Here is a 20538-nt window from a genome sequence, read left to right as displayed (position 1 = left end):
ATAATGGGCACAAAGTTCCCTAACCAGTAGGACGAAATAAAAAAGGGTTAGAACAAGGAGGGGGATTTTCTAATGCTTTTGTGCACATGAAAAAAAAAATCCTTTCTTTTTTTCTCTATGACTAAAAATATATGCTAGAATATGCTAGGATCATCATAAAGTTTGCAGTGTGACCTTGCTTGATTGGCGACCTTGCACAACTGGCAAGCTTTCAATGACTTCAAACGTCAAAAATGAGTTTTGTGCCTTGTTTTTTTCCAGTGTAGGCCAGTGTTGGGGGGTTGCTATTATTGCTGTTGCAGTACAGTTAAGTCAATTTTACAGCGGCAATAACAACAATAAATGGCAACAATGTGCACTAAATTGTGCAAAACTTCGTTGCGTTTTCCGTTTTTCTTTTTTTTTTGTTTTTTGTTTTGGTTTCGGTTTTAGCTTTTGTTTTGCTTAGTTTCGATTTACCCCCCTTAGTTGTTATTGGCTCCACTACTTCTCCTATTTCTTTGCTTTGCCCCATGTTTGCCCTGTCATCAATTAGGACATGCATTTGGTTTCTCTGCTTTTTTTTTTTTTTGCCCTGCCTGCTGTTTTATTTTTTCCCAAAATAATTTGGTGCAGTTGAATAACAAAAAAATGTTGCATACATTCCTGCGCCCTGCGGTTGGAAGCGAAAACGAAGAACCGGCGAGCAATTCGTAGATAAAATGCGAAAAATGAAAAATATGGTATAGAATTTCATATTTTGCGCTACCATCGAATAAAGATGTATTTTTGTTTAATTTCATGAGGAATTTTACTCAAAAAAAAAAAAAAACAAAAAAATGAAAAATGGATGTTAAATTGTTCTCGGTTCCTCCTCCATAGATAAATTTTAATAGATTTTGGCATAATATTACAAAAATATATTGATTAGTTATCTAGCCGAAGCGCGCCTTCAATCAATTTGCAAAAGCATTTTGTCCTTGCGCATGAGTGGCCAATAAGGTGAATGGGGAGGGGGGACTAGAGTTGCAGGGGGATGGAAATAGTGGCAGTGGGTGGCTGGTGCAAGTGTAAATAATAAAGAGCAATGGGTGTCTGTATGTGTTATATAAACCATATATGTTACACAGCCCAAAAGGGCAGCTATAAATCGTTGAATTTGACAATAATGCACATTTTATCTTTTGAAATATATGTATATAAAGTGCGCAACTCCTTCGTTTTGCGATCAAACGAAGGACTTTTCATTTTCCAGTGCACACTCTCAAAACGTGGATCAGCAGGGCGGGGGGCGTGGCTCTATGCGGACTTATGCAAATGTCGCGCAACGATATCCAACAAAAAAAAAAAAAAAATCGCGAAGAAAACAAAAGGAATCCGCGAGCCGAGAGGAGATGTGTGGCAAAAGGAAATGAAAGAGAATTGTGCACTTGAAAAGCGGCCAAATCGATGTCAGCAGCAGAAATGCAAATCAAAAGGAGTAAAAAAAAAAATGAAAAAAAAAATGAAAATCTGCTGGATAAAGGCGAAAATAGAGGGAGCAAAATCACGCTCCTTGCCAGTTTGTGAATGCCTCGCAGAAACCCAAAATGGGAACAGCTCAGAAAGGGATATGGCGAGCAGCAGGGATTGATGAAGTGCCGGACGCACAAGGATCTTTGTCCTACGAAGGATGCCAGCGGGAAATACAGCGGCGAAATCCGGCAAACGAAAGTTATACGAGGTCAGCGAAAGCGAATTGTGGCCGATTTTCCAAGGATCTCTTCTAAGAAAAGAGGCGCTGGTAGTAGCACTCACAGTTTTTGCTGCCTTCAATTGAAGCCACTAAATATTGCATTTAAGCAAAACAAAAAAAAACAAAAAATTGCATAAAGTATTTCCGGTTTTGTTCTGGTACTAAAACAAAATTCAGAATGGGCGTTGGTGGGTTGCTGCGTTGTTGCCAACGTTAATTACGGCAATTAAGGACTCGCTCCCCTTGAATGTCCTTGCCAGTGTATTGTTCCCCTGCCAGACCCCGCCACGTCCCCCCTCCCCCCCGAACGTTCCTCTTCATTCCGTTTGTTCTATAAATGTTTTAAACATTTTAATTAGTTTTAATAAACGGCCTCGGGAGGTCGTTGGGTGGGCGAAAACTGTTTGAAGTGGCCCGACTTCGTCAACAGTTTCGTGTCAGGTGCAGGTCCACTCATTCTCCCACTCATTCGCGCCCGGCCATTTCCACCATTTTCCCCTCATTTTCCCCCCATTTTCCCTCATTTTTCTCGGCACACACGGCTTGACAATGAATTTTCGTGAAAAGGTCGTCGCCCACTTTATTCTTTATTTCCTTCCGCTTTGTTTGCTTCTTTTGTGAGAGCTTTTCCAGCTGCCGCTGGTCCGCCAAATGGTCAGACGTCCATACACTCGCGGTCAAAATAATACAATACATTCTAGTGTTCAAACTCCGCAATGAATGTACTCAATACTCAATTTTTGGCCACCTATTTCGTTGCGACCTTTCATATAATATATCTAGATATATGCATATGAAAACTAATATTTAATGCTATTATGCGAGCCCCATCTGTCGGTCAAGTGTGTGTGTGTGTGTGTGTAGGTGCGCAGACAACGTGGCGTATGCGTAATGTTTAGTTGGCAGCCGCTCTTAACCCCCTAACGCCCACGTTAACCCAACGCCAGCTTCTAGCTGTTGGTTGGCTTTGGTTTTCGGTTCTGTTTTCTGGTCGCTGCGGTCGCTGCGAAATTTCCGCCTCTGAACTTTAGTTCACTTTTTGGATTGCGTGTTGCCAGTGCATTGTTTTCCCGCGCCATATACGTACATGTACATATGTGTATATGTCCATCTCACTCACTCACTCCCTCTCTCTCTCCCGCCCGCCCATATGTCTCGTCTCACTCTTTAGCTAATATTTCCCATCTTGTTTGTATGTTTGTGATTGGGTCTTGCGGCCGAGCACTAAATAAGTTGACAAGACTGCGGTGCCCGGACATTTTGGCGGGTTAAAGGGAGGAGGGTTAAAAGGTCGCCAAACCTCAAAACGCTTGAATTTCGCAAATTTACCAATTTGGAAAAGGTTGGCCCGGGTTCATTTTGGGTCTTCAATCGAGCCCTGCCAGTGGGCGTTGCGGCTTAAATCAATGTCGAGTACTTTTGGGATGACATTTCGAGGGAATATTTCGCATTACTCTCAAGGTGAATGGCTTTATTTAAATCACTCTTATCTCCAACTTGTCTTCCGAGCTCTTTTACATTACATTCAGAGCAATAAAGTTGCTTTTCAAATAATACTTTAAGACCAAACTGTTGCTTAAAGTCTGACTTTAGTGGTGTCCCTATTTTATGTTGTGGCAGCTAGCCAGAAAAAAAAAAAAAAAATGAAAGCCCGGAAAACCCGGAAAACTTGCTGATAAGAATGTTTCGTGCTGCCCTATAAGGCGCAAGAAATGCGGTACAGGCATAAATATAACGAAAATGCACAAGCAATGCTAAATAAATAAATAAATAATGAAAAATAACGATAAAAAATACGGCAGCAACAACAAAAAAAAGACACCGAAAAAACAGAATAAAAAAGAAAAGGAAAAACCATTTGCTGTCAACGCGGCGGTCGCGACAGGAAGACGATTTGCAGCCATTTGTCATGTTGAGGGCCATCGAGAGGGGGAGGGAGGGGGTGGGGTGGCTGGCTGCAGGAGATTCGCCGCTCAGGATGCCCCTCAGTGGGTGAAGGGAAAGGGGAAGGGGGGGGGCGGGGGTGTTTTGGCTGACTGCCACGGAAGTGCTGCCGAAAAATAAAATATATATTGAAGCCCGCTCCAATATCGCCGACCAGGCGAGGGAAATCGTTTGTTGTTGTTATTCGGGGATTCATTTCTCGCATTGGGCGAGGGGAGGGGAGGGGGGGGGGGTCGAACTTCGAGGGGTGCGGGGTTAGGTGGGCGTTGTCAGGGGGGCGATATGCAGGGGAAGCTGTGCCCCAGTTTTTGGGGCACGGGTAGTGTTAAAATATATAAGCAGTAAATAAGCTTAAAGGCCGCGTGGGCGACTACAGTGAACGCCCGTTAAGAGCAAAGTGGCACCTTTTTAATTACAAAAGAACGCCCTCATTCATTCATTCATTCATTCATTTTTAATCATTATAATTGCATTTTTAGCTGCCGCTGTCGTGCTTTTCCAAGTCGCACTGTACTGTTTCATTTTTTTTTAAGTGTATGCGCCTTGATTCTTCACACATGCAAAAACATGTTTTACTGTACTTTCCCAACTGTTGGCAATTGCAATGGCCCAACAAATGGGGTAAAAATCAAACGGCAAAATGGAAAAGTACTCGCTGCCATGCCGTAAACTTCGTTTTAAAGCCGCCGCATCGCGAAAAGTTTGGCAGTTGTGTTGGATGCCGGGTGGGGAAGGGGGGTAGGGGGGGCTGCAAATCACTGCCCCCCATTTTGCAGAACTTAACAACCCTCAATCTTGGCCTTCATTTTGATGGCTTTTGCTCCTTCTGTTTGAGTTTTGTTCGAGTGTAGGCTTTTTATTTACATTTGCGGCGCGTGTGCCCAACCTCCGTTTTTTTTTTCCCAGTGCATATATGCTTGAGTTTTGTTTCAACAATTTTATTCAAATTGAGTTCCGCAGACAGCCCGGCCATAACTCAAAGCCAAGTTTCTCTGCCAGCGAAATAAATATTTCGCACTTTGGTCCCTTCACTCTCGCGCTTGCCAACGAACTGCCACCCACTTTTTTACCTCTAAGCAGGTGTTGATGGCTCCATTTTGATGGAGCAGCAGCTCCAAAGCGGAAGCCGCAAAAGTGCGTGAGTCATAAAAATAAATTCTAGGGCCAAGTCCGCCAAAGCCAAAAAAAAAAAAAAAAAAAAAATCAAGGCCGAAAGCGAGTCGAAAAAAATAAACAAGAGAGCATAAAAGAAAGGAAAAGAAATGGCAGGAACAAAAGGGAAAGTTTGTCAGGAACTTTGAATTATTCGCTTTTGGCAGTCAATCAGTGATGGGAAATTCGCTCACTTGCCAGAAAGGGGGGGGGGGGGGGCATTTGGCTTAAAGTGCCATTTGGCCTGGCTTAAAGACAACTTTTTTATCGCGTAAAATACAAGTATTCATCTTGTTTCTTGTGGTTATTTAATTTATGTTACAACAAGCGCCCAAAATATGAAAATCTAAATTGTAAATGGACGAACGTGAATTGGATGTTGCTAGCTCTCTGATCAAATATTGATATCACACAATGCTGCAATGCATTTCTATGGCATTCCCCTACTGCCCCTTTGCTCCGCCAGACTGCAAACTGCTTTTTATCTACAAATTTCTTTCTTTCCGCACTCTTGAATCCTGGCTGCTGGCTCATTTGTCACATGAACTCACATGCAACCAGAGTTCCGGATATAACCATAACCCCTGGCCAACTTAACCACCCCTCAAAAAGTTTAGACTTATCATTAGGACTTCACTGCAAAAAAAACCAACTCGAAAAGCCAAAGAAAATAGCATTTCATATAGTTGATACTCACTTTATCAAGTGCAAACTGAGCTATTGTTGGTTGCAAGCGTTATTTTTATTATCTTTAACTTATGCAACTAAGGTTCTTGTTTTTTTTTTGCTAGGTTATACACTTTTTTGTTCTCAGTGTCACTGGGCAGACGTCGACTCCAGCTGAGATCTGAATTCGAGTTGCAGTTGGTGGAGTTTGGTGGAAGGACACGTTCTGGGCTCAGCTGGCATAGCGATTCTTTCACATCACGTGCAGGACCAGGGCGGTGCTCTCATGGGTTAAGAGGGGGCGTGGCCATAAAACGTGGCCAAGTCTATCGGCGAACAAAGGGAAAAAGTCCTTCTGCTCTTTTTTTGTGCCCGTATCAATGCGATTTATGCAGGAATTCCACTTTCCCCTTGCACAAAAAAAAAAAAAAAAAAAAAAAATCTCGCAGAAAAATGTCGCGATAAAAACGAGAAGAAACCGGGACAGAAAAAAAAAATAGAATCACACAACGAATATATAATAATAATAAAGTACCAATACTCTGCGTTAAATTTTGAATTCGTCAAAGAAATCCGCTGGTTCAATTTTGTTAAATAAAAGTAAAGTTCCATCAGAGATTTAAAATATTAGTTTCCATATATTCTTTCACCTTTTTGGGAAGAGTATAAAGATGGCCAATATCAGCCAAGCAAAATGCAAAATAAATTGGCAGCTACCTTTGGCATGCCCAGGCATCTCTCCCCAACCCATTTTCACCATTTTTCCTGCTTTTCCGCCGCTTTGCTGTTGCATATTTGAATGCCGCAGGGCATGGAAAATAAGAAAAAAAAAAATCCAAAAGAAAGAGAAAAATCTGCGACAATTTTGTCTCATTGTCGCTTGTCTCTGGCCGAGCCACAAAGATTCTTGGCAACATTTTTAGCCCTATTTCTATTTTCGTGGCTACTCATTTTTTTTTCTCCTTTTACTGCAAACAACAAATTCCTGTCAATTGCCGGAGAGCCATTAATCAAAGAGGCGTGATTAAAGGAAAGAACCTTTCTGGAAAAGCAATAAAAAAAAAAACAAGCGGCGTGCCTAACTGTATTCAAATTGGGCGGAAAACGTTTTTGAATAATTATGACAATTTGAAAAGTTTTCGATTTCTGTTGACTTAGCGGCGAGTAAAGTTTGAGGCCGCACTTGCTCCACAATTAATTTGTTAATTAATCGAATAAGCCCAAACAGAAGTGTTAAGCAAACTAATTCAACCCTTGGCAAAGTGGTAATAAAATGCGATGAAAAACAACTAGATGAAGTACATAAATGTTACACTTTTATCACAGTAATTATAGCAAAAAAAAAAAAAAAATAAAAAAGAAAAAAATATTTTTTTTTTTTTTGCCTAAAAAGTGCTGAGCAGGAAATTTCTCGATTTTAACCATATTAACTGCTTATAATTCTTGTGTAATTCTAGTGTTACCTCCGGCTGATTGACATAATACATTACGAAATTCCGTTTTATTTGCGTAATTTGGATTTCTATTTGCCAGTTAATGGAATTATTTGGAGCCTTGGGGCTCCGATTATTTGCCATTTGACTGTTCGCAAATTAATGAGAGAGGAAAATTGCAATAAATTATTTATGGCCAGAGGAAAAGCTGCTGTGCAAAATGTTCGGCAAGGTCACGCGTGTTTTGACCTACAACACCCTTTTATGTATTTATTTATCTGCTTGTTATTCCGTTATTCGGCCCTCATTTTGGCAATCAATTTGGTTTTGGAATTCGATTTCGATTTGGATAACGTTTTGGATATCGAAATTCGTTTTGTTTGTCATTCGCTTTCGGTAGGCACCGATTATAATCAATTGCCACGCCCGCTTAATTAAATGGCCCCACGAATAGCTCACTTGCCAATTGGAATGGGTTAAGCGTCTGCCCGGGGGCGTTTGCGGGTTAAGATGGGCATCAGTGGGTGCTGACCCGACTTGATTGAGAACGCGATTCCAATGCATTTGCCAGCAGATAAGCTGCTTAGCCTCAACAGGGCACAGTCAAGGTCAGTGCATTAGTGACACTTGACTGCGCCAAAAAATAGGAAAAAAAAAAAACTTTTTAAATAGAAAAAAAAAAATATATATATATATTAATTTCTATGCACATTTCTAATAGGCTTTAAGTTCATAGAGATTTTAGTCCTAACATAAGCAGGGGGAGTATATATTTTTTAGCCACTTCAATGTTTGTAAATAATATAGATATTTTTTTTTTATGTTCTAAAGAAATATATATCCCGTGCAAATGTACAAATCTACAGAAATACTTTTCCCGCATTTCTATTCATAATATCCCTTGGTTTTATCTTTTGCAACGGCATTTTCTTTCTGCGCTCTTTTGGGTGCTGCTGTAGAATTTTTTTGAAGTCAATAGCTCGACATTTTCCACCCGTTTCCACTCGTTTTTCACTCCTCTCGTTGCGGGCTTTGTTCTCAGGCAGGCGCTTTTCCTACTCCTTCTTGTTATTATTTGCGGTTTGCTGGGCAAAAACTTTCTGCCGTCTCTTTCACCTGTAATTTTTGCAACTTTCAATTAGGAAGGCATTAAGCCAGAAAGTGCTTCATTGGGATGCTGGGAAATGGAAATGGAAATGGCAATGGAACGGGGTTTTCCACGGCCAAATGAAAAGCTGTCGCAGGAAAAAGTATAAAAATATAGAAGAAAGCTGGCTAAAAAAAAAAAACTGCACACAGCTAACATTTTTCTACACGAAATGAATTTGACTGAAGATGGCAAAAAAAAAAAAACCCGTGGGGCCTGTGGTTTTCGGCATATATATGCACATAGTACTTGTATATGAACTATATATTTGTGTATATTCTATCCCTAGTTGTTATGTTTCGCAATTTTTTTTTTTTTTTTGCGTGCTTTACTTTTTGCGGTGGGCGTGGCTTGTTTTTAATTAAAAATGAATTCACCTCTTGCCGCATCTGTCTTCGAAACAAGCTGCAAAAAATTATTTGAGGGGGCTGAAATAAATTGGAAAATAGATGGAAACTTGCGGAAAAAGTGAATAAATTTATTGGAGGAGAATGGCGTTTTGTTATTTTTTCTTTTTTTTTTCGTATTTCCTCTTTTCTTTTTATAAATAAATGCGGATTTTCTTGGGTTTATTTGTTATACCTTCGCAGTGAAAATAACTTAATTACCAAAGTACACTCACTTATCAAGTTTACACAGCCCATTGAAAGCACTCGAAATCTCTGTTTGCCAACTCACCTGAAAATAGCGAACAAAAAAAAAAAAAGCAGGTAAATAGGTTGAAAATCAATGTTTATAACAATTTTGTCAGCAATATTTTTCTTTAGTTTATGTCAATTTTCTATATTTCTACTCTTTCACTCTGCCATTGTGTGTGGCATTCCATTTTATTTGCTTAACTGAAAACAGCCGGAAAATAGTATAACGAATCGTGAGGCAACAACATCAAAGCAATTGACAAGCTCCAATTACAAAAACAAAATTGATTTAATTTGAATTTCTCGCCAATTGCAGGCACACAAATCGAACAAAAGAACATTTTTCGGCTAAACTAAACTATAAAACGTACACAAGCAAAAAAAAAATAAATAAATAAATAAAAAAAAATATATAGAAGTAAGAAAACAAATAAACACACAAGGGAAATATTTGAAAAATGCGGCATGGGAATGAAGCGGTGCTACTACTAAATAGAGTAAATAAAGTGGACAATAGCATATGTTTACACATATGTATTGTAGAATGCAAGGGATTTGATGGCTGCTGATTTTTCGCATAGCCCAATTATCCAATACTCTGGCTCTATGAGTGGATTTCAAGAGGCATCGCAAGGGGGGGTTAAAGTGGGCGGCAGTGGGCGTGTCGTGTCTGATTTGACCTCGTTGTGTGCGGCGAAGTTAGCGGCAATAAGCGAAAAACTGATTACACTGCCAGCGGCAGTAAACGCAATTGAAATTGATAGAGGCCCCCGGCCATGGGCGTAGTTAAGGGGGAGGGGCATTATTGGGGGGATGCATATCTTTGATTGCGGGGGGGGGGGGGGAGGGAGGGGGTTGGAGGAAGCTGTTCAATTTTGGAGCACAATTTTTCCTTTTTTTTTTTTTTTGGCCGCAAAAAATCGTTCACATAAAAATCTCGTTAGGCCCTTTAAAGCGTATTTGTTCAAAGTGGAAAATAATTTCATTTTATTGTTATAACTATGGTGGCGTATACGTAATATGGAAATAGTTTACTCGTATAATTAAATTATATGTTGTACATAAGCAAGTTTGCAAATACCCAAAGTTTAGATGTTTCTCGTGTTTTTAAAGTACTTTTTTGGTTTTGCTTTAATTGAAACATACGCACACACACAAACGCAAATTCTTACTAATGCGCAACACATTAACAACTCACCGACGCACACACACACACACACACACACACGTGCAACGCATATGGATGAGCTGTGAATTATTACACGACACCGGGCGCATCTAATTAATAACAAAATTTTAATCGCCCAACGATAGCCGGGCATTAGCTGCCACTCCCACTTGGGCGAACGCCCACAACGAACACAGCACACCACCCCCCCCCTCCCAAAAAAAACCCCCCCTTCGTACGAAACAAAATACTTCGTAATGTGGCTGATTATTATTGTTATTGTTATTAGCGCTTGGGAATTTATGTGCAAAAATTTATTTGCTGCGTCGGCACTCAAATTGAGCATAATTTTTCATTTAAGTGGAAATTAATATTTTTACGCCCCAATGCCACAGGCCACGCCCCACATCCACCCCCCCACCAAGCACCTTCTCTTCCTAATTATGTCACGTCGTTTCGCAGGAAAAAAAAACAATATTCGTTCGAAGGAAAAAGCGCGAAAGGAAACGATTTTGATAAATATATTAATGTGCCATGGCAAATGGCTGTTTTTGCTCCCTCTTTTTCTTCTTCCTTCTCCTCCTTGGCTATGCAATATTATAGATAGATAGATTTTGATAGATAGATAGATATAGATATATCTATATAAATACTTTGTTATAATTTAGGAAAAGGCCGGAATTTGTAGCACATTTTTCGTGCTGATTAGAGGATATTGAATAGGAAATTGAATGGGATTTTTAACGGCAACGACGAGTTGCTGGTCAGGTAAATGAATTTCAAGTGATTCTCGAATCTTATTTTAATGGGGTATTATTCGTTAATTTTTAGATTGTCAAGAGGAAAGTGAAAAAAAAAATAGCTGCCTGATTTTTTAACGAAGGATGTATACAACTAAACACAGCACTTTAGTCATCGACTTTGAGTTTTGAACAGCATATGCCTACTGCCATGCCACGCCTATTGTCTATCTCTCGATTTACCAACTCCTTAGCCAGCTTTTCCATGGCGATTTTAGACGAAAACCATTGCTCATTGCCAGGGAGGGGCATAAATTTTCGTAAAAGTGCGGCTGCACAACCAAACGCCCCCGCCTTGCCCATCCGCCAGCCATGTTGCTCTATTTGTCAGCTCGTGAAACAATCATAACACCAAAACCCAACCCCACCCCTTTGGGTGGCCAACAGGAAGCCCCCGTTTTGTCCCGGCTCTGCTCTTGGGTTGCAATGTTTTTTGGCTTCGCATGTAACAAGCGATCTCCCTTTTCGTCCTTTGGAGCCTCGCTCCTGCCGAGTTGCATACATTTGTCATGCTATTTGGCCAGGACATCGTCACACTGAGAAAAAAATATTCCGATTTCATTGGATTGGTTTTTGTTTTAAAATTGTACACATTTTTGCCGAATGCTTTCACAATTGCAGCATTAGATTTTCTTTCTTTCAGTGCATGCCCACTGAATGAAGCCCCTTTTGGCAATACCCTCGTGCTGTGTGAAAAATTCATTGAATCATATGACAAGACAGAAAACGCATTGCCTTTCTTGTGGGCAAAAATATGAGATAGGGGGGATGGTGGGTTGTTGCGGGGGGGGGGGGGGGTAATGATAACCAGGCCTAAAACAGATAGCAGCCCAAACATTTCAGCTAGCACAGACCCTCCTATGCGTTTTCTGCATTTGTGTTCGAGGTTGCTGGCACACTGAAATATTGCGTATACGCAATGGGGTATGTCATATAGTGTGGCATGTGGCATGCCAGCACGGCTGGGCGACAAATGGCAGCAGGGGTACGGTGAACTAACGACGCCCCAGCCACGACTTTAAACATCCTTATCAGCTGGGGTGAGGGGGTTTATAAATTGAGGGGCAACTGAGTAGTTGGAAAATAGGAAAATATAGAAAGGGGTGAGTTGGCGGAGATAGTTTTGAATTTCATGAGTCCGTCGGGAGAATGAGGCGGCCATGCACTAATGGCTACAGTCTGCTCTATTTTTGCCATAACTGCAATTATTAATGAGCATTCAGATATGTGGAAACATGGCAATATTCTTCGCTTTACACAAGCGACGTTCGAGCGACGAACATTTTGAAAACAAGCCATGCCGAATAATGCAATTTGCAAAAAAAAAAAAACACTAATGCACTAGTGCTAATAAATTAAATGCAACCAAGTCAAGCAATGAGTTTTACACGTTAAATTCTAGTTTAGTTTGAACTTTTGTTCAATATCAGCAAAAAAAAAAACTAAAGAAACTCTTTATCTATAACCAGCTGTTAAAAAGTGCTTTTATCTCAAAAATGTGCCTTGCAGGCGGCTTTAATTTGAATAATCGGAAAATGCCACAATAGCAGCTCCCACACACACACACATGTCAAAATCAAAAGTAACCGCTCGACATATTTAACTTTTTCAGCTTGGCAGCTTTTGATCTGAAATCAAACGGAGCAGACAAAGAAGCCCACGCAGAAAAACACACAAGTAAGCTTTTGATTAGCCAAGTTAAGATGAGGGCGATGAAAACTGCAGATAGACAGAAAAACAACAGCAGCACTTGCAATATTTGCAACAATTGCACAAAACTTAAATAAAATAAGAAAAAATATCAATGCTATTTTGCTCATTTTGAACGTTTTTGGTTCATCAATTGTTGCGCCAGAAAGAACTTAATCTTTGCAAGCGCAAAAATACTGCGCATGCATTTTGAATTTTTTTAATACCCTGTAACTTCTACAACAAAGAAGCAAAGAAGACTGGGGCGTCAATAATACGCACTTTGTTTCCACAGCCCCACTTGCCGCCCACTTTTTTGTTGCCCACTTTTAGGAGGACGAGTAAAATAAACGAAAAGCCAGCAATAAAGACACTGCAAGAAATGGGGAAAAAATTAAAAAAAAAAAATAACAATTTATATAAGATAGCCCACAAAAATATCAAATATATTAATTAATTTATAACAATTAATAGTTTATATGCTTTGCTAACTATGCTACAGCATTCGTAGCATATTTTTTGCTGAGTGTATGCTACAACAAAAACAAATTCAACATTTCGCGACATGGTACGCTGATAAAAACGACAATTGATGGGCGTACGTGGACTCATTGGAGCATGGGCAATTGCTGAGTTATGTTTTATGACAAATGGGATGCTGGGGGCGTAGTCCGCCGGGGGGAGGGGGAGGGGGAGTGGCCACCCAATACGCCCACTAATTGCCGCAGTTGCGGGGAATTCTGCGATAGGTAAAAGAACAAGATGCTAGCGAAAAAGTAACATGGGTTAAAGGTGCGCGCAAGTTTGAGTAAATGAATTGAAAACCAATGGTATTTGACTAAATTTCCCATTTGAAGAATACAGAATTTAATGGAATTGATGGAGCTCATTTCACATTTTTTTTTTTTTAATAGCTTGTATATTCTTTTCTTTTTCTAATCCCGAATCTCGGTCAAGAGGAAATTTGCCCCAATCAGCGTTTTCCGCCTCGTGAAAACGCACAATTTTCTTGAGGATTATTTTGTATTTTTTTTTTTTTTTTTTTTTTGTATTTTTTGCAGCTTTCCCGATTGCCCTAAAATTTTTGATTTGCTTACATTTTTATTTGCCCATTTTTCTGTTGTCTCTTTTCGCGCATTTTGTATTCCGCTTGTCATTCATATTCGAGTGTTTTTTCTTTTTTTACGCCGCTTGTTGTTGTCACTTTTGCTGTGGTAAGCGTTACGTGTCCTGTTTAACTAATCAGCTATATGCATGTATATATAATACATGTACATATGTACATACCACATGTACATATAACACACACAAATTTCATTGCCGAAAAAAGGAAGAGCCCCGTGAAATGGAATAATATGACACGGAAATTTAGTTCAGCCAGGCAATTGCTAATTTTTGCAAATATTCTAGTTATTTGAAATCACAATAATACATTTTGCAAATAATAGTGAACATAAATATAAAACAATAGACTTTTGTACGATTTTATAGATGGTATGGGTGAAATAGCATAGCGATTTAAGGTAGCTTTTCTTCGAGTGCATCTGCGCTCAATTGTGCGGATTGTCAATCGTATGCAATTTAAATAAATTGAGTGTTTTATTGGGTTTTCAATTTGCTGCCCACCGCACAGAATTTCGCCGCTTTCACCGTTTGTTCCGTATTAATCATCGCAAATTGTGCGCCGATGTGGTTTTGCAACACTAGCAATCGGCAAATCGCAAATGAATGAAGCCAAGTTTCGAATATTTTTCGATGCGCAAATATTTATAATCAGCATGCCGATGTACATATTATGGCTTGCTTAGCAATTAATATCCATACGCGCATTAAAGTTAATTATTTTTTTATTTTTTTTTTTTTTATTGCATTTTTTAATTAATTGTTGTTTCGGCATTCGGCAGAATGTTACAGGGAATGCAATTAGCGGCAAGGTGTTGAGGGATTGCTAATCGATTCAATTGTGGTCAAATCAGATCGGCATGCAAATCAATTGATTTTTGGCGCTAATGAAAGTGATGTGTTACTATTTTGGCTTTTACTTGTTTTCCATGTTTTAATCGTGTTGAATGAAAACGAGATGTATGCATTTATGCATGTATGTCTATTGCCTTTGTAATGCTTTAAGTAAAATAAACAAATAATTTGTATAACAGCGCGTATTTGTTATTCTGCGAAATAATTGTAATTTTCTTAAAATGCAACCTGTTTGTGCAGCTAACTTGTTTTTCCGTTTTTTCCTGCCACTCCGTCTCATTATCATTTGCCATTTTCTGTTCTGTCTTTTTGTTACCATTTTTTTTTTTCTTTGTTTTTTTTTTTTTTATGTTGCCATTATTTTGTGGCACTGAAATGTGTTTAACACATATATACATATACAAATTCATTAAAACGAAACAGCAAAGCGAATTAAAGAAAAGGAGATGCCATTTTGGACGGCGGGTGTTGTTGTTGACACAGTGCGACTGTAAAAATTGCATTTGTATTTAATTTTCGCACAAAAAAAATACTGCTCGCGTTTTTGTTGCATACATATATGCATGTGTGTGTGTGTGTGTGTGTGTGTGTGCATAATGCGGAGTGAATAAATGTTTTCACAAATTTGTTAGTGCGGGCTGCCTTAATATTTTACACGAGTGCGCAGACGGACATAAAAAGTTCGTAGTATCATTATAAATTTTTAACAATTGTGACAATTGTTGTTGCCAGGACAACGCACACAGCCATTGTGTCCTGCATCCTGTTTCGCGTTTCCCTACACAGCTGCAATTTTCACACGCTTGTTTGGGTTTAACAAAAGTAGCCGTGCCAGGAAAAATAATAATAATAATAATAATCATCATCACTGCCGCCGCCGTTTGCTGCCACAGCACAAAAAATCATTTTAAATCTGTTAAGCGCCAGAATTTAAGTTGCCATTTGCTTACTAAGGTTCATTTCAAAATTCTACGCTTTTTTTTATTATTATTATTTTTTTTTTTTTTTGTAATAGGTTGAAACGATGCATAATTTTCGTGCGCCAAGTGTTGTAAGGTCTTTGAATTTCCATTTCAATAAGAAACCTGCAAGTGTAGACACAAGTTTTCACATATTTTTCTGCGAATTGGGCAAAAATAAATAAAATTCGAGTTATAAACAAAAGCAAAAATAAAAGGGTTTGGGTATCCGGAACGTACGTAGGAATACGAATGCAAAGAATTGATGCAGAATTCGAATAATTTTATGGCATATTTAAGTGTCTGCATAATTTGCTGCTGCTATCCATCTCTTTCTTGCTCCGCACAGCCATCTCTCTCTTTTCAGAGATGAGCACGTGATGAGCTTACGAAATGCGAAATGCCAATAGCTGGCGAATCGACCGACATTCGATGAATATCGTAGTCGAACTGTTGCATAACAATCAGCAAAACCATAAGCATACCATTTGTTTGGAAATTATGGGCAGTGAGCTTCAGATTCACATAGCTATATAGTATAGGTATACCTTTTATTGAATATCTACTGTAAGAATGTTGAAAATTCAATGGAAATTCTTTTATTATTAGCTGGGAAATGTTTGAAAACAAAAATACCGCTCGTAAGCGTTCTATTTGGTGATTTTCTATTTCCTCAAGCCATCACTATTTTTGCGGTCGACTTTGCTGTGCAGTTTGGAAGCCACCGTTCACTTTCCCACCTCCACCACCCACATTTCCCATTTCATTTTTCCGTTTCTATGCCTGTGGGTTTTCCTGTGTGCGGGTGTTTGTGTGTGTGTGTGTGTGTGTGTGTCGGTGTGTCGTTGTGCACATGACATGGAGCACAAAAGGTTCAACTGACTGTAAAACGCTTAAATTGATTTAAATGCAAAGTCGACCCGAGAGTCCGAGCTAGAGTCCGAAATGAATGAATGAGCGAATGAATGAATGAGTGGAGTAAGTGATTGGATAGTCAACGGGTTGGCCTAGCACCATTTTCCATTTTCCAGCTTTTGACTGGTCCTCAAGACTATTTTCCTTTTTTTTTTTTTGGCCCCCCTTAACTTGCATACTTTAATCATGAGCACCGATGAAGCTTCGAATTTTTCACACCACTTACATATTTGAAATGATTATTGGTTTTAATTAATTAGTATTGCTCATCTGGCTATATTTCTGGTATTAAATGTTGCATGACATGGTCATACTGTATGCAGGATAAATTGGAATAGTCACACTGGCATTTGAGGCGTGCTTTATAGCATAGTGGAAGTAAATTGAATTGGCTGAGATCAGCATCCCAGTTAGGCAAAGAAATTATCAAGTTTAAGTCGTCCTGGAAAATCAAGTACTACATCCAGGTTAGTGCTGTAATTAATATTTTCGTTTCGATTTCTTTCTTTTCTAACCCATTTTAACACATAGTTGCATTTTTTTTTCGCACACAACATTTCGAGAAAGCGGAAATAGTTAGCTGGTTCTGCATGAAGCTCAATGAGCTCAAAAATCTCTTTTTAATACTTGAAGCATAACTAAATTAACAAAGCCCAAGTACAAACTGAGCTGTGTGCGCCTGTCTGCGCCTGAAGTTTGGCTTCATTTAACAATTTTAGGCAAATTAAATTTCGGCCAGGCTGCAAGCCAAAGCAATTTTCCAGCTACAAATGAGCAAGAATTTACCACCACTCGATGTTTGTCTGTTTGTCTGGCACACAAAAACATAGAAATATACATACACATAAGTCAGCCATGTAGTGGGCCTAAAAAATATGAGTATTTTGCATATTGAGTATGAGTAAAAAAAAAAAAGGAAACATTTGTGAATAAGTTGAAATATTTAAATAGCAAGTTTCTTAACACATTTTAGGCAATCTTCTATAAAATTCATTGGTTATTTTGCTCACTTAAATGCTAGGTGATTTCTCAATCAAGTTGTTTTGATATCTGATATTTTTCAGGATGCTCAAGAGTTTGTTTTTTGAAAACGATTTCGTTTACTTTTTTTTTGCTGTTTTGTGCATAAGATGGACAGAGGAACATGGTCGGGATGTCGGCAAATAAACGCTTGTAGCTTGGTTGGATAAAAATTGTATATGCAAATGAGGGCAAACAGCAGAAACAGACAGCGGCAGAAAGTAAAATATTTTTTTTTTTTTTTTTTTTTTGTTTCACATTTTGTTTGCCTCTAATGTGAAGGTGAAATGGGCAAGGGCAGGACAACCTGCCTGTCCTGTTCGCTTTCCTGGACGGTGTCACTCTGTTTAAGGATGCCATGGCCCTTCAGGGATAACGAAGGATGAGTGGCCAACATCTTTCAGTGCCGGCCTTTTGCCTTTTGCCTTTGTTTTGTTTCGGTTTTGTTTCTCCTGCACCATTATGTGCCCAAAGATACAGATACATATATACATATATATATATACATAGAGGTATGTATCTGTGTGTGCTATATGTTTTGTATTCCGTGACTCCTTCTCGTGACTGGGCCTATGAATTGAATTATTAAGCATGCTCTCTCGCTGCCAGGTCATTCAAATGCAGAAAGCGCCGGCAGCAAGCGACGCGATTTTCTGCTCAAATGGAGGCACAAACTTCGGGCAACAAAAAACCTTAAAAAACATGCCAAAAATCAGGAAAGAAAGAAAGCCCTGCCGGAAAAAAAAAATAAGGTGGAACATTTGCACAACGGCAGAGCGAAATGAAAATGCTCCCCTGCAAATAAATGAAAATTAAGCTAAGTGAGACGAACTCAACTCAATTGGAGTCCACTTTTTGCTTTAATAATAATTAAGTATGGATATTTGCGAAACTAGTGGAAATTTTGTGGATTTTAAATTGCATTTTAATAGGTTTATTTGAAGAAATTAAAAAAAGCGTAAAATACAATTTAAGATCAATACAATTCGATTGATTTTGAGCCAGCCGGAAAAATGCGTAGAAAAAGGGAAAACTGCAGTTTTGTTCACTTTAAAAACTCAAGAGCTGACCGAAAACTTTGCCCTTTTTCACAGCTTTTCACAGCCTGCATAGGCGTAGAGGAAAACAAGAAAAAGAGCAACCTAAATGTATACATAAAATAAAAATAAAAATTACAAACAAGGACGCAAACTTTTCTAATCTAAAAAAGCACAAAGGCAAACACCAGGCGTTCGTGGGCGGTGGGCGGTAGGTGGGCGGTGGGCGTGGAGTGTAGGCCAAGTGCAAAATAAAATTATGGTATTAAATTTTCATGTCAATTACAAACGGCGACAGCCAGCAACAGCAAAAAAAAAAGAAGAAAAAGAAAAGTGTGAGAGAGCCGTAGGAAAAATGGGCGGGTGGAGTGGTAGTGGGTTTTCGGTGAAGCCAAGAAGCTGGCCATAATAAATGACCCCAACCCCCCACCCCGTCGGCAATTGCCACACCCCTGCAAAGCCACCCAATGAAAAGCAGGTGTCAAAAGCAAGTGGCGCACTTGCAATTACAACAAAAAGCATCAAGAGCCGCAAAAAAGGCACGCAAATTTAAATGAAAATTCAAGAAAATGCTGAAATTATGGCGCTGCTAGAAAAAGCAGAAGTTAAAGCCATAATTTCATTGTTTCTTGTTTCATTAGGCCTTGGCATCTAACAACTTGTTTAAAGAAAGGAACAACTTTAGTTCTACTTGTATGCAGCACAGTTCAGTTGTTGCAATTTTACTTAATATTTAGTTATTCTACTTAATATACCTTTTACAATAATAGTTATGCTATTTAAATAGCATAAATATAAATACCCATCGATAGTTAAAAGCTGAATTTTTCAAGACTGATTTGGTTCAATCGTACTTTTGTAACAAAGTTTGGCACTAGTTTCTTGTTTATGTTTATGTATTATGTATTTATATAAGTACCTATTGCTCGTGAGTATTTTTCACTTTTTGCCAAGCTTTTCTTCCCGCTTTTCAAAGTAGGTAAAAAAAACTTTTCCGTTTCCTTCTCCATTTTGGCCACCTACTTTTGGCCAAAACCAAGGGCTTCCAGCATTTTTTCGCATTGCCGTTTATTTCCCTTTTATTTTGTTGGCCAATTTCCGGTAATTCAGTTTTATGCAGCAAACTTTTCTATTTTTTCCCGTTTCGCTTTTCGCATCGTATTTATAAATAAATATGTTTTTTTTTTTTTTTGACGGTGGGAGTGGTGGGTGTTGTTGGGTATTTTTTTTCTTTTCCCCTGGTACCCAAGGTCATTGAGATGTGTAAACTTTTGCCCATTTGCAGTTGGGCGAAGCAACAAATGATGATGAACATTTTTATGGGGCAGCACAGTGCGTTTCACGTCGTTAAATCACTGGCAAAGGGATCAGAGTTGAGAAGTCTGTGAAGTTGTGTGCACTTTTACGGATTCCATTTGCTATGGCGCTGGATTTATTGTTCCACATTTCAGTTTCGTATATATATATATTTTTTTTTGATTATTAAAGTCATCTGTGTGTATTTGTCAATTTTTTGAAGAACTACATGTTTGCCCAAATCTAAGCGTATAAAGTTATTATACTTTATATATTAACTTATTACAAAGAAAATATATTTTATTTGAGAACTCGACCAAAGTTGATGAACAGCACTGTACACTAAATATCTCGCTGGACTTTAAATTGACTTAGATAATTTTCACTTTCACAGCATCACACTGCCACGCCCTCATCCCGCCCACAGCCACCTACCACATTTGCCTTACTCTTAATTTGATTAGAAAAGTTTTGACTTGAAAAAAAAAAAATCTGAAATTTTATGACTCAAAGAGCGAAAAAAAGTGAAACACCAAAAAAAAAAAAGAAAAAAGGAGAAGAGAGAAATATTTTTGGTCTGGTTTGTTGAGGTTTTCCACCCACATTTTTCCAAATACTCCCCACCTCCCCCCTCTCCACAATCCCCCACCCCTTTTTTTTTGCTGTTGTCGCTATTACCCGTTCTTCCTCGCCAGTTGCTTTGTTGTGGTCTTCACTTGAAAAATTTGATTGGCAAACAAGAATTTTGTTTGTTGCTGTTGTCTTTTGTCATTTTTGGCAATTGGCTAAAAAGTTAATGGAGTGGGAAACGCGAAGCGGTTTTTCACCGACTTTCGCACGAATCGCTCGCAAACTACAATTAAATTGCACGGGAATCTAAGCGAAATCAAATCCCATCTGTTCAGAGGTCATCTCCGCAAAAACGAGAAGCTTGGTATTGTTTTTTTTTTAACCAGCCAGCTTGGAACTGTTTAAGTGGCATA

The 20538-nt window shown here is 38.8% G+C and overlaps 1 protein-coding gene across 6 annotated transcripts in view; it reads right to left on the bottom strand.

The window, feature by feature from the left end:
* Window positions 1–20538, bottom strand: part of kirre (kin of irre) — a 394149-nt gene that overhangs the window by 12631 nt on the left and 360980 nt on the right. For 2 of the 6 annotated variants that reach the window (NM_001258579.3, NM_001258577.1), the window contains one exon: window positions 8679–8734. The exons of the other annotated variants lie outside the window; for them this stretch is intronic. The gene's annotated coding sequence lies outside the window, so the exon portion shown is untranslated. The remainder of the gene's footprint in view (window positions 1–8678; window positions 8735–20538) is intronic. 6 annotated transcript variants of the gene reach the window in all.

This window comes from Drosophila melanogaster, chromosome X (assembly GCF_000001215.4).
Source record: "Drosophila melanogaster chromosome X".
NCBI lineage: Eukaryota > Metazoa > Arthropoda > Insecta > Diptera > Drosophilidae > Drosophila > Drosophila melanogaster.
Note: the sequence above shows the minus strand (reverse complement) of the source record. Positions and strands in the feature narration are given on the sequence as shown.